Source organism: Pholcus phalangioides, unplaced genomic scaffold (assembly GCF_987345545.1).
Source record: "Pholcus phalangioides strain wild (caught in Gottingen) unplaced genomic scaffold, Ppha-v1.0 ptg000013l_1, whole genome shotgun sequence".
In the NCBI taxonomy this organism is placed as follows: Eukaryota; Metazoa; Arthropoda; class Arachnida; order Araneae; family Pholcidae; genus Pholcus; species Pholcus phalangioides.
The window spans coordinates 7,941,278-7,956,807 of NW_028301606.1; the positions used below are offsets into that span (position 1 = coordinate 7,941,278).

General features: G+C 34.7%; 1 long non-coding RNA gene across 1 annotated transcript; it reads right to left on the reverse strand.

The window, feature by feature from the left end:
- Positions 1 to 127: 127 nt before the first annotated feature.
- On the reverse strand, positions 128 to 15,443 carry LOC149078540 (uncharacterized). Its single transcript, XR_016193843.1, has 6 exons — positions 15,257 to 15,443; positions 9,332 to 9,416; positions 7,146 to 7,164; positions 5,453 to 5,508; positions 3,568 to 3,626; positions 128 to 686 (listed from the first exon to the last, which is right to left on the reverse strand). It is a non-coding gene; the product is annotated as an uncharacterized LOC149078540 (long non-coding RNA).
- Positions 15,444 to 15,530: the final 87 nt, after the last annotated feature.

The following is a 15,530-nucleotide window of genomic DNA, read 5'->3' on the forward strand; positions in this document are numbered from 1 at the left end:
TTCATTGATTCAAGAATGTCCCACCATGTATTTCACCCGATTTGACAAGAACAAAAATTTTGTAAGATTTCAAAAGTTTAGGGAGAGACAACATTAAAAAAGCCTGAACTAGAGCAAATGAAAAATGTTATGCTGTTATAATAAATACATTTTATTAACTGTACAATAAAAAAAATTATTTCTATACACAACGAATGCACTCTAGAGCATCAGTTACAAGAGATTGAGAAAATTTCCTCTAGCAACATCATATATTAGAGTGATTCCTTATTGCGATGAATTCTGCCAGATGTTTCAAATAATGATTTAGTACAGGGAGAGAAAAAAACTATGTAAATTACCTCTTGTAAAACAAACAGTATTTGTGATAGAAATTTTCAAAGTAAGACAAATGTGTTGTTGATAATTCACATACGAGATGAAATTAGTTGCATATTGATGCATTTCATAATTAATCAATATAAGATACCTATGGTATGAACATAAAAAGCATCTCAGTGTCTGAATAAGACTGAAAATACATAAATACAGAAATAGGGAGAGGGGGATTTGAAAAGTCCGACAAATGACGCATGCTATTGTTGTGAGAATGGAGTGTTTTGTTTTGGCGTTCTCGGGTCTCTAATGATTTAGGGACCCTTACCGACCTCATCCTCCTCCTCCCATTGGAAACGAGCCAGGCGAATCTGTTGAAAATATAAAGTTAGGAAATGTAAAATTTATTATAAGGAAAGTTATTACAAAAAGTTTCATAAACATAAATACAAACATTTTTGAAAATAAACAGAAATTTTACACGTATTGCCTAGAGGAATTTAAAAAAGCTTATTCTCATGAAACCCGATTTTAGGAATTTAAACACATTAATGATAGCCATACTAATATATTTAATTCATTTATGTGATGATGGTGTGGTAATGCTTCTGATTTACCTGGAAGTCAACTGATTTTTTATCCATATTAAAATCTTTCAGTCAGAAACCAAATTCCGATTTTTCATATCTCCATAGAAAAGTACCTAAAAATCTCCAAATTATAATTTGCAAAAATGAAAAACCCCTGAAGAAAATCCTCCAGTCACTGCAATCCCAGGCTGACCGTGTCCCCTCCCCACCAAAAGAACTGGGAAAATTTGGATTTCAAACAACTGTAAATCATAGATTGTTGCCTAAAATGAGCAAAGTTGTCAATTATTGCTAAAATTGATGGTGGCTGGAAATAAAGTGCTAGGCCTGCAAATCACAGTGGATTATGAGGAGTTATACGAGCAAAAAACCTGTTCATTATGATAAATATGAGATAAATATTTATAATTATCATAATTTATAAATTGCGAGATAATTTTAATACTCAATTTGTATAGAATATTCAAGTGGGTTTTGTTGAAAATATGGGAAAAACAGGACATCTTAAAAAAAACCAAGTCGGGATGGCCGTAATTAGGAGGAATTACAGAATTGTGTCCCGAGGAAAAACGTTATATGGTCACTCTATACATTGTGTTTCTGTTAATGGACCGACAAATTCAGAGAGTTGTTAATAGACATCAAGAGGAACAAAAATTGCAATGGATCATAGTGGCGCGAACCATGTTGAGAGGGTGAAAATTGCGAAAAACGCATGCAGGTTTCAACGTCACGCTGGAACGACAAAAAGTATAATAATAACTACAAAAAAATTTCTTTGATTAATTATTACAAGAGTTGTTGGAAGTGGCAGTCACTGATGTGATTGCACAGTCTACAATGACGTAAAAATGATTATCAGATGCACTCTATTGATCGTGGCGATGCTGCGGACAACACCTGATCGGATATTGTTGTTGGGTGCATCCGCTGTGCTAAGCACTCATTGCCATCTGTTCGACCGTAAATCAGATGCATATCAGCGTATTCCTCATTCGTGTAGTCAGCCATTACGATACTCATTGAAATAGACAACTAACCCCTACACATACTTACTACAACAATAGCGCTAATTTACGTTGTCCGTAGCGCCTAATCCTACCCAGAGCATGCGTTTCGTGACGCTGCTTATGTCAGATATGATGAGTGAACCCATGAACACATTCAGCGATCAACTGACATCCACCTTTCGTCTCCTCTGGATTCAGAGCCTGTGTGTGTGTTTTTCACCCTCTCAACGTTGTTTGTGACACCATTTTCTATTTCAACTTTTGTTCCTCTTGATGTCTACTAACAACCCTGAGTTTGTCAGTCCATTAACGGAACACCCTGCATAGTCACTCATTTTATAGTCTCACATTTTTTTATTTGCTAAAAAATGCTTCAACCCACAACTATTAGACTTACAAACTTGTAGAAAAAATGAGTGACAAAAAAATCATTCAAACAAATTTGAACAACACAAAACTGACGATTCTTGATACAGAATGTTTTGCATTGTTCTGCAACAAGCTCTCAGCTGAAAGAAAATGTTCTGCAGTAAAAAAATTTCCATAAAATTATTTTTCACACAGACTAGTTCTTTTCTCAAAATCCTTACAGGGATTATTCTGTGACCTATGTCACAGCTTTCGGCATATTCTGCTTCAGGACTAACAATGAGCGATTCACTGCACTTGATACAGTAGCATGGTAATCAATTTTTTTTAATATGATAGATGCAGATTAAAGAAATCCATATTTTCATTTCAAATGGAATAGCTTGCTTGAAGACAAGTTTTTCATGATATGAATAACTTTCAGGAACAAATTGAACTCGTGAGTAGAAGTACTTGAACCTCAAAAACAACCAGACGCATCTCCTTATGGAAATATCGAAGTGTCCAGGAATGAAAGGGCACTTCCCCCCTCTTACTAATGTAGTGTGATTAGATAACTATAGTTAATGCTCACATAAAATATATTAATGGCCCAGCAATAGTTGGTGAAGAAATCGCCAAGTGAGTAGAAGTACCACTGTATTTATAGAAATCACAGAACATCACCTGATGATCAATATAAGCATAAAATATACATTTACTTGAATCTAATACTCATTTTTTCCACCAAAATCATATCTAATAATTATAGGTGCATGCTCCCCATATTAACCCTTTAAGCATAATTAAAGAGATATCACTTCCTTAAAGGCCTCTTATTTTAGCATTGACAAACCTAGATATTTTGTAAAGTTGATTACTCAATGAAACACTTTTTACTACACCCCCCTTACTTTGCAGCTGCTGAAAATTGGAAGAAAGTCTACTTAATTAAAAAAGATACGGCATTTTGAAGGAGGTTTAGCCATTTCTGCTGCCCTGCTTGAAGGGTTAACAAAAAACGAGAAATGTCACTCAGCAAGAAATAAGGTCTGAGTGCCCGATTTGAATAAATCTGACAAATACTTGTCTCATAGCTAATTACAATGACCATTTTTTAATTTTTGAAATTGAGAAAATTTAAGAGGTAAACTGTTAGGTGCACAATGCATGCGGAAGCGATATGACCATGGCATCATTAGGATTGGTTGAAAACCAATGAAACCAGTATCGATTTTTAGGTTTTTAACGAATCTGTGTAAATGTCGTGGTTGCAAAGAGAAAAAATTGAAAACAATATTTACCCATACTGTTCGACAAAGATCCAAAACCTCCTCTTGGTGGCCTTGGCGGCCTAGGTTGTCTGCAAGAGAAGCAAGATATGAATACCTAATAGTTTTGAATTATTGAGCTATAATAACCATCTGCTATTTTCTCAAGTGCATTACAATACAGTGAAACCCCATTATAACGATACTCTGTGGGCCACAAAAAAAATATTGTTGTAGAGAGATAATCGTTATATTGAGAGGCAACAACATTTGAAAAAATATTGCAGAGGGATTTATCGTTATATTGAGTATTGTTGTAGCAAGTTTTCAGTGTATAATAAACATAATGTACATGAGATTTTGAAGACTGATGGGACGGACAAAAGGATTGATTCTGAGCTTCAAAGGAGCTCTCTACTTCATTTAAATATTTTTTGATTCATGCTTAATGAATAACCGACAACTTGATTTAATATCAAAGAATATATGTTCAAAATTAACAGTGTAATTTAAATTTACATTGTCATACATGCCAATCATTTTGAGTAAATATGCTAATCAAAGCAGGATCTACAGTTGTTCACGCAGATGATGAAAACAAATGTTTTCTAAAACTGAGAGAAACTCTGTACTATGTAACATGATTACAGTGAATTTCGTCTAAAAAGAATAAATACCGTATGAAACAGGATCAAAAGATAGCCTTATTGATGGAAAAAGTCTCTCTGCAGAGAGCAAGCAGACCTACAACACGATACTGACATAACATGAAAAATTCAAGCATTTCTACCTTTACTTCAGAAAATGGAAGACAGATGGCAGTATGAACACGAAACAAGCGTAACTCGACAAGATACATTCAGAACACACATTCTCCAGCATGTACCCATTTGTTAGAAATTCTGTAGAGGAATGTATACGAGGTGCAAGTACGGTTAAGTAGTAGTAGCCCTTATCGATGATCAGTACTTTAAAATATACACCTTTATAAAAAGAAAACCTGTCTAAAATAACACATTATTTCAGTCTCTTGACTGAAACAGTTTAATACAGGTTTGACTGTAGTAAAAAAGACAACACAGCTAGGCAAAAAAAACCAAGAAAATTTGAACGTCTTCGGTAACAAAGAACTTGAATGACATAACTGTATATACAAATGAATCAGATTTTAATGAATACCGTTATAGAAAAAAATCTCGTTTTAATGATCACTTTTCTAATCCTCCAGATAAGTTTACATAGGAAGAACGCAAAAACCTGGAATTCCTTTATAACGAAATTTCGTTTTAAGGAAGTGATTTCTCTGGTCTCTCGGAGTCCGTTATAACAGGATTTGACTGTATAGCCATTCTTATAAATATTGAATTAAATATGCCCCTGATTTCATGTTAAGTGTTCAGGATGCATAGGAAAGTCCCTTTAACTTAAATAACTTGGGAATGGTCAGAGATACACTACTACTTTTTAATGTACATGCACCTTGTACACATTCCTCAACAGAATTTCTAAGGAATTGGTACATGAAGGAAATGAGTATTTTGAGTGTGTGTGTGGCCCTAACATTTATGTTATCAAAATTGTGCTTGTTTCATGTTCTTACTTGTGCTGCCATCTGTCTTCCATATTTTGAAGTAAAGATGGAAAATCCTTGAATTTCAGGTCATGTCAATATCGTGTTGTAGGTTCGTCACAACAGGTCAGAGCTACAGCTACACAACTTATGTAAAGTCAAAGTAAAGGAACAATGAAATGAATAGATGTGTATATTACCTAACTGGGTAACATGTATGAAATAATAAAATAATTTGAGAAAAATATAAAGATAGAAATTTGTGTATATGGCTCTCAACCTAAAACAAAAGCTGGTTTTTACTTTTACACCTGAAAAAGTTTGCTTTCTAATATCTGAAAAACTTACCCTGTTCCAGAACGGCTATTCGAACCGCTGCCACCTCCTCCTGCATTCAGCAACGGCTGCAAAAATAAAACAGTACTTGAATATGTATGGACAAGTATGTACATTTCATTTCCCAATACACTGATTTTCACAATAACATGATACTTTACATACATTCATGCACCCAAAGAATACAGTAAATCCTGAATCTGAAAGCAGTAACCATGTGAGTTTTATCAATTTGTAACTGAAACATATATTTTTCCTGCCCATTAATAATAATTCACACATGCAAATTACGGAAAGAAAAGTATTCCTATATTTCTGCTCATGCCGATTTCTGTTAATGATTACCTGTATCACAATGATATCATAAGAAATAAAAGGGGTTTGCCACATTCTTTTTTGACAAAATTTGCTCTTTTACTCGCATATAGGCCCCATATATGCCTTCTTTAAGAATATTCATTTTTATTCCTATTTCTTAAAGAAAAAAAAAATCTGCAGATAACACACACACACTGATGTATTATCTGCTATAAGAAATTTGGATGCTTTTTAAATGCATTACCCACAAATAAAGAAATAAGGCAGAAAATTTTGGTAATTAACATTTTATCAGATCTTCAAATTGATCATTACTTATTTTTCTTTCATTTGCCAACCAAGAAATTTATGGGAGGAAAAATTTCCTTGTATGTTTTGGATTTGTTATGGATTTTTTTTTTTTTTCGACATCAGGATAGACAGGACAGCAATTTTCTAATTCAATTTTTGGTATAAAAAGTTGATTTTTATTTTAATAACTATACAACCCCTTGAAACATGAATGACCTATCCGAGTTCTACATATTATTTGGATACTTTCTAATTGGAAGTATGCTCCTAGGATCAATGGTTCACTAGTAAAATAGTGCATGCATATACCTATGCACCCTGTATATTGGGGAGGGGAGTTAAAAATTATTTGGAGTGTAATAATAATACTGCGATTTCCTATCGATGTATCATGATAATTTATAGTGCCACCCTGAAGCTTAAACAAAGGTGGTATAATCATTAAAAATCAACCTCTTTTAAAATAAATATTTAATTAATGACCATGAAATATACAGAAAAAATCCTCATTTGACACACGAGAGGAGAAATGCCTTGAACAAGTCAAACCTGATTGTAAAGTGTGTAAGATATCTGCCCTCCTGAGCTTAATCCATGCATGGGCAAGTAGAGCATTTGTCCAAAATCCCCATTATTTGGGGGGGGGGGGGAACTGAATGAATGAACGCCAGAACTTTGCCACTGGACTTATCTCATTGCTGAGATCTCTACCCAACCCAGCTTTGTGGCAAAGTCTGTGGGACTCCTGAATTAACATGGTATTCCTTCATAAGATACAGTAAAACCTGTCTAAAATGGACACCATATGACACAGAAACCTGTCTTGAATGGAATAAAAAAAATAGTTCCATTGATGATCATTGCTTTGATCTGCACCTTTGTAAAACGGAACGTTATTTCAGTTTCGTGATGTTCTGTTTCCTACTGATTTCATTACACATATTTGCCGACCCTATTTTTTGTTCCTAGTCATGAGGATGTGGTGGGGGTTGTCTTAGTGTCATCACTTAATATGAAAAGCAACAAGTAATTTTATGAGTCAAGGTACAATATATGAATAAATTATGAAAAAAAGTGAATGAAAAAGTACACTCACATCTACGAGACTCCTGAAGCTGGAAAAGAAAAGAAAAATGATGAGTCTCATTCAACAGAAGAGAATAATTTTCACAATAAAGCACATTTATTTCAATTCTTCACAAGGCCAAAATTACTTTGAACTAAGGAGCTTATTAAAAGACCATTTCACCTCACACCAACTCCAACCATATCGCTATGGTTACTGTAATTTTCTGCAGAAAACAAGTCGGGTAGGAAATGAAAAAGGCATCTATTGGTGGTTGTCTCAAGCTTGTTAGGGAAAATATCTTGTTTTATATATTCTTCTCCCAGTTCAAACCTGGAACCAGATGGCAATCTTCACAGTGGTAGACGATCATCTTACCACCACCCCACTCAGGCACACTTATTCAAAGACAGGTTCTGATCCAATGATCATCTCTATCCTTCATTGCAAATTACTTGAAAAGTTATTTTCATGAACAGGATTTTAAGATGCTCAATTTTCCTCCCTGTATAACTAACTATTGACAAGCATCGAGAGACAGAATTTCTCAGGACAAGGAATCATCATTGGTACTACAGTTGAATACCGTTATAGCAAAAAAAAAAATCTTGTTTTAACTAACATATTTCTAATCCCTCAGATAAGTTTACTTAAGAACAATGTAAAAACCCGGAATTCCTTTATAATGAAATTTTGTTATAAGGAAGTGATTTCTCCGGTCACTTGGAGTTCGTTAAAATGAGATTTGACTGTAGTTCGTTTTCTTCCCAGTCTCCTCAAAGCCAGTGGTCAGCATCATCAGAAGGTATTCGAGTAGCATTAAGAATGTTGAATCTGAAAATACAACTCAAAAACCTCCTGATGATGCAAACCATTAGCGTTAGGGAAATATCGATAAGAAAACAACTTGCACTAATGACAGCCTTATGCCCAAGAAAGTCTTCTAATTGATGATGGCTGCGAGAACCTCATCAATTACTATCAATAAGTATTTTTTTCAAGGACAGAGCAGGTACAGAACTCGAAACAGCTGTTTTTTTTGTGGACGAATGTCTTATCAACATGGGCTACAGTACCTAATTTTAAATCAGGACTTTTAATACTTATTTTACAATACTTTTTTTTTTGTTACGTTTTTTATTTAATCGCCAACTTGGACATTGAGAAGCTTCAGTGAAATTTTCTTTAGATTGTCCACATTGATGTTGGTTACATTTCCCTTCATCACTGATGCAGATTTTTATTTTTATTATTATGAGTTGCTAAGCAAAAAACTAGTAAACATCATCAAAATGGGAAAAAAATATCAAAAAACAAATGAATGAATTTTGATGAACTCATTAATGACCATTGTCACAAAAACATTCGCTAGCCAGAAAATCTTTGTTCTGAAACAAAGCATATGTGGAAAATTCACCCCCCTAATAATTATTATATGCATACAATTAACTGAAAGGACAAAAAAACCAATTCATAGACAGCAGTTGGTGATATAAGAGTGAGCAAGTGAACTCACATTCTCAATTGCTCATTCAGTAACTTCATCACTCACTTACTCATTGATTTACTCAATGAATCGATTTCTTATCCACTCACTCAGCCCCTTACTTACCCAAAAATCACTTGATCACTCACTCACTAGTGTCAAACTGTTGTCAGCAAATTTTTCTAGTGGTGAATTTTCTGCAAATCAAAAGATGCAAGAATTCTTTCTTTTTAAGCAAATAAAAATATGTTCATTATCACAATGAAAAATTGTGACGAACTAGCAAGAAAAAGAAATTGAGAATAGGGGACAGATAGATAACCGTAAAAAAATTGAAAACTTGATATAGAAATGTCCAAGTTGGTGACAAGGGGAGAAAAAGTCATAAAAAATTTATAGGATAAACATGTTGGGATAAATCGAGAAGCTATCCATATTTAGATAAGACAGCCATAAATATTTTTTATGGGCACTATATTTTATCATGTATCTTCTCTACTTTTTGTAATTGCATTTTTAATTGGGGGTTGCCATATTTTAGAAATATGCGACATCCATATTTGTTACAGGCATCTTTTTCTGAGCCACCTTGTTGGGTCTGCATTTGTATAAGTACCATAACCATGCTACAGATAAGTAGAAAACTTTTTAACATGGCAAACCTATTGATAATTGAAAGATCAAGAAAACACAGAACATAAAGAGAAAAATATCAACTGAAAATGCTCACAATAGATAAGCAATATTGAACAGGCTCCACATTGAGTCCGATAGGCTGGACATACTCCATGGACGATTATTTGACAGAGTACCCCCTAAAAACACACACAAAAATTAAATAACATGGTTCATATATTTTTCATATCATTATCAGTTTGAACAAATATTTCTGGCAAACTAGGATTAACGATGATTTATGAACAACTTGTAATAGTAAGTCTCAGAGGCAGATTTATGGTTTTGCTGTCCTCCTCCCATTCGAATCCAATAATCTTGACCACCTATTACCCATATTTGCTGCCCTGGGATATAGCTCACTTATTCCCTCTTGCAGATAGGCCTATAAATACACACAGAATAGCGGTAACACTTGCGCCACTCATGGGGCTATTGGTTTGGTATGTTGGATAATTAAGGAGGAAAATTCTGCTATAGCAAATTTAGTTAACACTGAACCTCCTGATATATAACAAGTAAAATGTTTGGTCCTTTTCAATAGGATGTTCCCTTATCAGATTGGATATAGTAAGCCTCTGAATATTTCAAACCAAATTTCCATCTTTGAAGTTCTATAGCCTATATATTTTTAAGTACAGTACTCTCACTTATCCAGCATATATAAGACCCAGGTGTACCAGATCACTGGAAGTGGAAAAAAGCCCACTCAAATGATATAAACTTCCAAGCACAGACATGCAGTGACATGTTTTCCTCTTCTATGCTCAAGAAAAACCCGCTTCAAAATGCCAGATTATTGAAAGGGCTAGATTAGCACACAGCTGGATCATCAAGAGTCCATTGTAAAAATAAATTCAAGAAAAAAACTGAGAATAATCTTGGTCTGGAGGTACAGCTCCACGGTGTGGGACCATGATATACATATATAGACAGCAAAAATCTTATAATTAGTGCTCACAGATTTTTATGACCTAAAAATGAAACATTGTTGTTGATAGGTTGATTTTCAAGTTTAACTAACCAGCAACAATGCTTCAACTTTAGGTTTAAAAAAAACCGAGTCCTATTTATAACAATACACTCTATAACCACAATCACTTATATAATGGTGTTACTCTTCGGTCCTGATGTACTTTTTCTTATTATATATTCCATCTATAATGCTAACTCCTTAGAAATAATGTTTCTCGGTCCCTTGAATAGTATTACATAGGCCTTTAACTGTAAATAATTTAAAAAAAACCACAGATGTTAGCCAACATTCAGTAATGTGATTGGTACCGATATTTTGCATTCCGAATGTGACTTTATGGGAAAGTTATAATTCAAAGTGCCCAGCTCCAATAAAAAACTTATCACACATTACTAGCAGGAACAGCTATAGCTATAGTATCTCATCCCTTGTTTTCTTTGGTGACCTTTTTTTGATTTTCTTTCTAGCCTGTTGGCATTTTTCTTCCTGCCCAATAATGGTTGCCATTGATTCTTTATCTGCTATTATTATTTCATTTAGATTTTTTCTAGGTTGCAATTTGCTTTTTTAATTGTTGGTTATCGTCTGAAGGTCACCCTAGAGGTTGCTGTCAGTAATAGACTTTTGTACAGAGTGCAACATTTGAATCAATTGAAGCCGTTAAGGTTTATTAATACCGCCATTTTAAAGGTTATGTTACTGCCAAAGCCCAAAGTACAGCCAATTTGTAAAGTGACCAGTAACTTCATGAATTGACCTAGAATTTTGACCAAAGTCTGAATCTCAGAATTGATTCAAGCTTTGGCCGGCCAATTCACAAAAAGGCCAGAGATCCCTAGCCAAATTTTGATATGCTGATGTAAAACAATCCAGTAGACAACAAAATCCTTTTTTCCATTGCTAACGTGTGATACATGGCTATGTATAGTATCTGTATTGGATTATCCCCATGTGACAAGATTAAAAAAAAAAGAATGAATTTGAGAGAAAAACTACACAAAAATAATACAAATACTTAGTTTTTCCTGTCAATTAAAAAAAATGATTACAGCATCAGACTGCAATATGATAGATTGCCATAGCTAACGTCGTTGTAATTATCATGAAAAAATATGCAAATTTGGCGATGACTTCGAATCATGCCTTTTGTTATCGGACCTTGGCCAGGGATCTCCGGTCATTTCATGAGCTGGCTGGCCAAAGCCAGAAATTCAGACATTGGCAAGTCAATTTACAACAAAATTGTCCAATTTGTGATCTACCCGGCTGCTTTGTGAACTGGCCAATTTCGGGCTTTGGCAGTAACATATATACTGTTTACCCAGCGTGTTTCTTCCATTATTCTTGTTGAAATATCATTTGTTTTCTCTCAGGTTATACAATCATATTTACATTTTTATTGATTTTTTTGTATACTAGCCACTATAGTTTGTTCCGCAATTGTGTTTTTATTGACCCCAGAGACTGTTTTTGAAAAAACCCAGAAAGCTTTTTTTTTTGCTCTGTTTAAAGCTTTTTTTTTTCTGTATTATTTAAAACAAAAAGTTCTAGTTTTTATTATTTTCTATCCCGTATCTGGTCAGGGATGTTATATTTTCAATCTCCATTCTTTATTTAATCCAAGAATGTTGCTTTGTTTTTGTGTGTGGTCCATTTTTTACACGGAATGGGACAAATAGAGATTTGGCTGAATATCAATTTCTTAAAATTCATCACAATTATAGATAAAATTGGCGTTTATTGAAAATAAACTTACTGATAATGGATTTTAATTATGCAATTTATTATTTAAATAAATATTAAAAACTGGTTATTTTGAAATATTTTTATTGCCACGATACTGAAAATCAAAACCAATGAAACACTGTATTTTAATATTACTTATACATAATCAGAAATTTTTAATTTATGCAAAAATTTCCAATCAATATAACTTTTTAAAACTAGTTCGTTTTGCCTAGATTTACACAGGTATTCGACTGAACCGAATATTCGGTGAATAGGCCGAATACTGAATAGCTGCGGAATATTCGCACCCCATCTCTAATTTTTTATAGCCATTTCTTAGTTTTGAAAGCCATAGTATCAGGGGAGGTCTTAGGGCAGTGCGACCGGTGCAATTGCACCAGGTGCTAAATAAGAAGGGCGAAAAATGGGAAAATGATTTCTACCCGCTCTAGGATGAGTGTCAAATCCAAGGTAAAAGGGCAGAAAAAAATTTGACACATGTTATGACATAAAATATCGCTGTTCCTTTGAACGCATCAAAGCGAAAAGATTGAAACAAAAGTTTTTTTAATTAGGGGAAGTCAGGGACATAAAAGGGTCCCACTCGGGTAGAGATTTTGTCTCGAACCGCCCCTAAATGCAACGTGTGTGTGTGTGTGGACTTGAAAATTGTAACAAACCATACATACACAACTGAACATCTTTTCGGAGTTTCATGGATCTTGTTCCAGATACCTGGTGAGTAACGGTAAAGCTTCCTATGACGCTCCTAGACAGTATCTCTGGTAAGGTGTGACCACAATGGGACTTTAAAAGGACATCTATTTGCTTTCAAGAAACTAAAGAGGAACGTATGTTGGAAGTTCAATTTGATTTTTTTAAACAGCTTTGTAAAACAGATTCTACAATCATGGACCCCCCCCACTCCCCATTCTGTTTTTTAAAATAAAAAAAAGTGAGGTGCAAAATATATATTGCTTTATTCCATTGGGATCATTGTCCCTAAAATATGCTTCACAGCATTGTTTTACACCTTGGTAAGGTACTAGGTGAACGAGAATTGCGCGTTATCGTTGAGATTAAAGCAGAAGTCTCTGAGGTTAAAAAAAAAATCTAGAGAGAAAAATAACCCCTTCTCACACAGTGCCGTTTTAACACATGGACTCGCCCCAGCGCTGCCCAAAATCCTCAAAAGTAGAGGGGCCTCACGAAAATGAGATCTATTTAAAATTACCTAGAATTTACTAGGCAGGGCCTCAGAAAAACCACTTGGCTAGGGGGGGGGGGGCCCATGATGCTCTTAAGATGGCCCTGTCCCTTCCCCAAGTCTGTAGCGTGCTTTCTTGGGGGCAGACTTTTCTTGAAATGGTTATGCTCAGAAAAAGGAGTTACAAGTGCCCCCTCCATTCCGCTCGGGTCACCGTCCAAGTTGCTTCGGAATAGTAACTAGCTTGCCCAAGTTGCAGAGCCCGGTGCTTTAACTGGTGTTTGCCTGCCCCTTCCGTTTCTTAGTACTGGGTCTGAAAGGGATAATTTTAAATGAAGTTCACATGAGTTTTATAAATATGAAAGTAATCATACGAAAATATCACTTTCATTTAACCACTTTTTATTATCAGTTTAACCCTTACGCGTGAAACTATACTTATTTTACCATAAAATTCAATTAAAATAAGTATGAAGAAGATAGATCCTTTGTGGTGAGTACCCTGCATAAATGTGTGACGTTTTTTTAATGTTTTTAAATCAAACAAATTGGGTTTTCATGCTTGTTTACAAGTTAAATGGTGGTAACCCCATTTTAGGAAGAAAGCTTTTCCGACTTCTTCATCCCTTAATATCCATCCAAAAGGGGGGGGGAGGGCGATGGGGGCGATCACCACACACTGAGTCTGATAATATGGTAGAATGAATCTGTCCTGTATTTTACGGGACAGTAATGACTAGCAAAAATTGCCTCCTCCGACACATCACTCTGGATCCGCACCAGGGGGGGGGGGCTGACTATTGTTTTTGCACCGGGCGCAACTAGGTCTAAGACCGGCCCTGCATAATATTATCCCTTCTTGGCAATGAGTTGTCTTTCTTGACAAAGGAAAAGATTTCCATCAAAAGCATGACTCAGTTTCACTCTTGGCAGTTTGTCATTTTTCCAAATGCTTGCCAAAAAAAAAAAAACTCGGCAACACATCAACAATGAGGGAGTTTTGTATAGCTGTTCCCTTGTTGTGAAACACTTGCAGAATCACAGAATTGAGAATTTGTGGCATATTTAACCAATGATTGCAAACCACACTTTGGCCATGTACTCAACACTACCACTGTTACTAACCTTATAACTATCACTTACAAACCTTAACTTCTCGCACTAACAATCATTCTCATTCACGCCAACAGCTATTATTAAATACATTAAAGCAGCGGTTCTCAACATTTTTTGACTCCCGGAGTCCTTTTCTGGTACATAATTTCTATGGAGGAGCCCCGTAGGCCTATTTTTTATTCGTTCATAAAAGTTATGACTTATAATTATTGTTCAAAAATACTTATTATTTTTTTCCAAATTTACTGTTTTTTTCTCGATCTGCCACGGAGCACCGGTTGAGAACAGCTGCATTAAAGAAAAAGGAACATTATTATCACCGCAGTGAAACCAATGCTCAGTCTTAATAATTTTGGAGGCATTTTCAAGCAAGAAATACGAGACAAAATGTCCATTATGACTATTGGCACCAGAACCTTGAGGGTGGGGGGGAAGAGGCTCTATGAGTCCTCCCACTAAATTTTTTTTGTGGGGGGCTGATCTCTTTGATTAGATAATTAATGAATATACAGTGCAAGTCACCCCTCCCACGCATATATGGGACAACTGGCAACCAACAGCCGCCCAATGTTTTCTTCACGTCAACGCCTCTGATTATGACTGCCAAATACACTGTTGATAATGTACATTAATAGCGAACATGAGATTTGCCAATTCTCAAGTATCATGTTGGTAAAATACATCACCCAACCACAACTAATCTGTAGTGTTCCCTCATTGAAAGCACATAACGTAATTCAGTTTTCACACTAAATAAACTATCCACACAGATAAATAAAAAAAACAATTACCCCTACTTAAAAATTAAAGAAATTGCTACAATAAGAACGCAGGGATTTCTTTAGTTTCTTCTCATTTAAAAAATCTTGAGAATAAACTCAACTCCTATAATATGTATTACATTTTCGAGTTAAAACGTATTAGTAATTGTTAGATACATAAAAATATATTACTTTCGGAAACGTAAGGCATTTTTCCAACCTGTAGTTATCTAAAAAGAAAAACTTCCAATAATTTAAAGTCAACGTGTTATCGCGATAACTATAGAATAAATTCCGGAAATATTTCCCGGATGATTTGTTTACGGGATGACAGAGAATTTACTTTTTTGCTACGTCAGCTGTTGTTTCTAGTTATGCAATTGAAGGAGCATGCAACAAGCAATATAATGCAGTTATATTCAATTGTTTTTTTCATATCAAAGTTTTGTTGTTTTTTTTTAAGGAA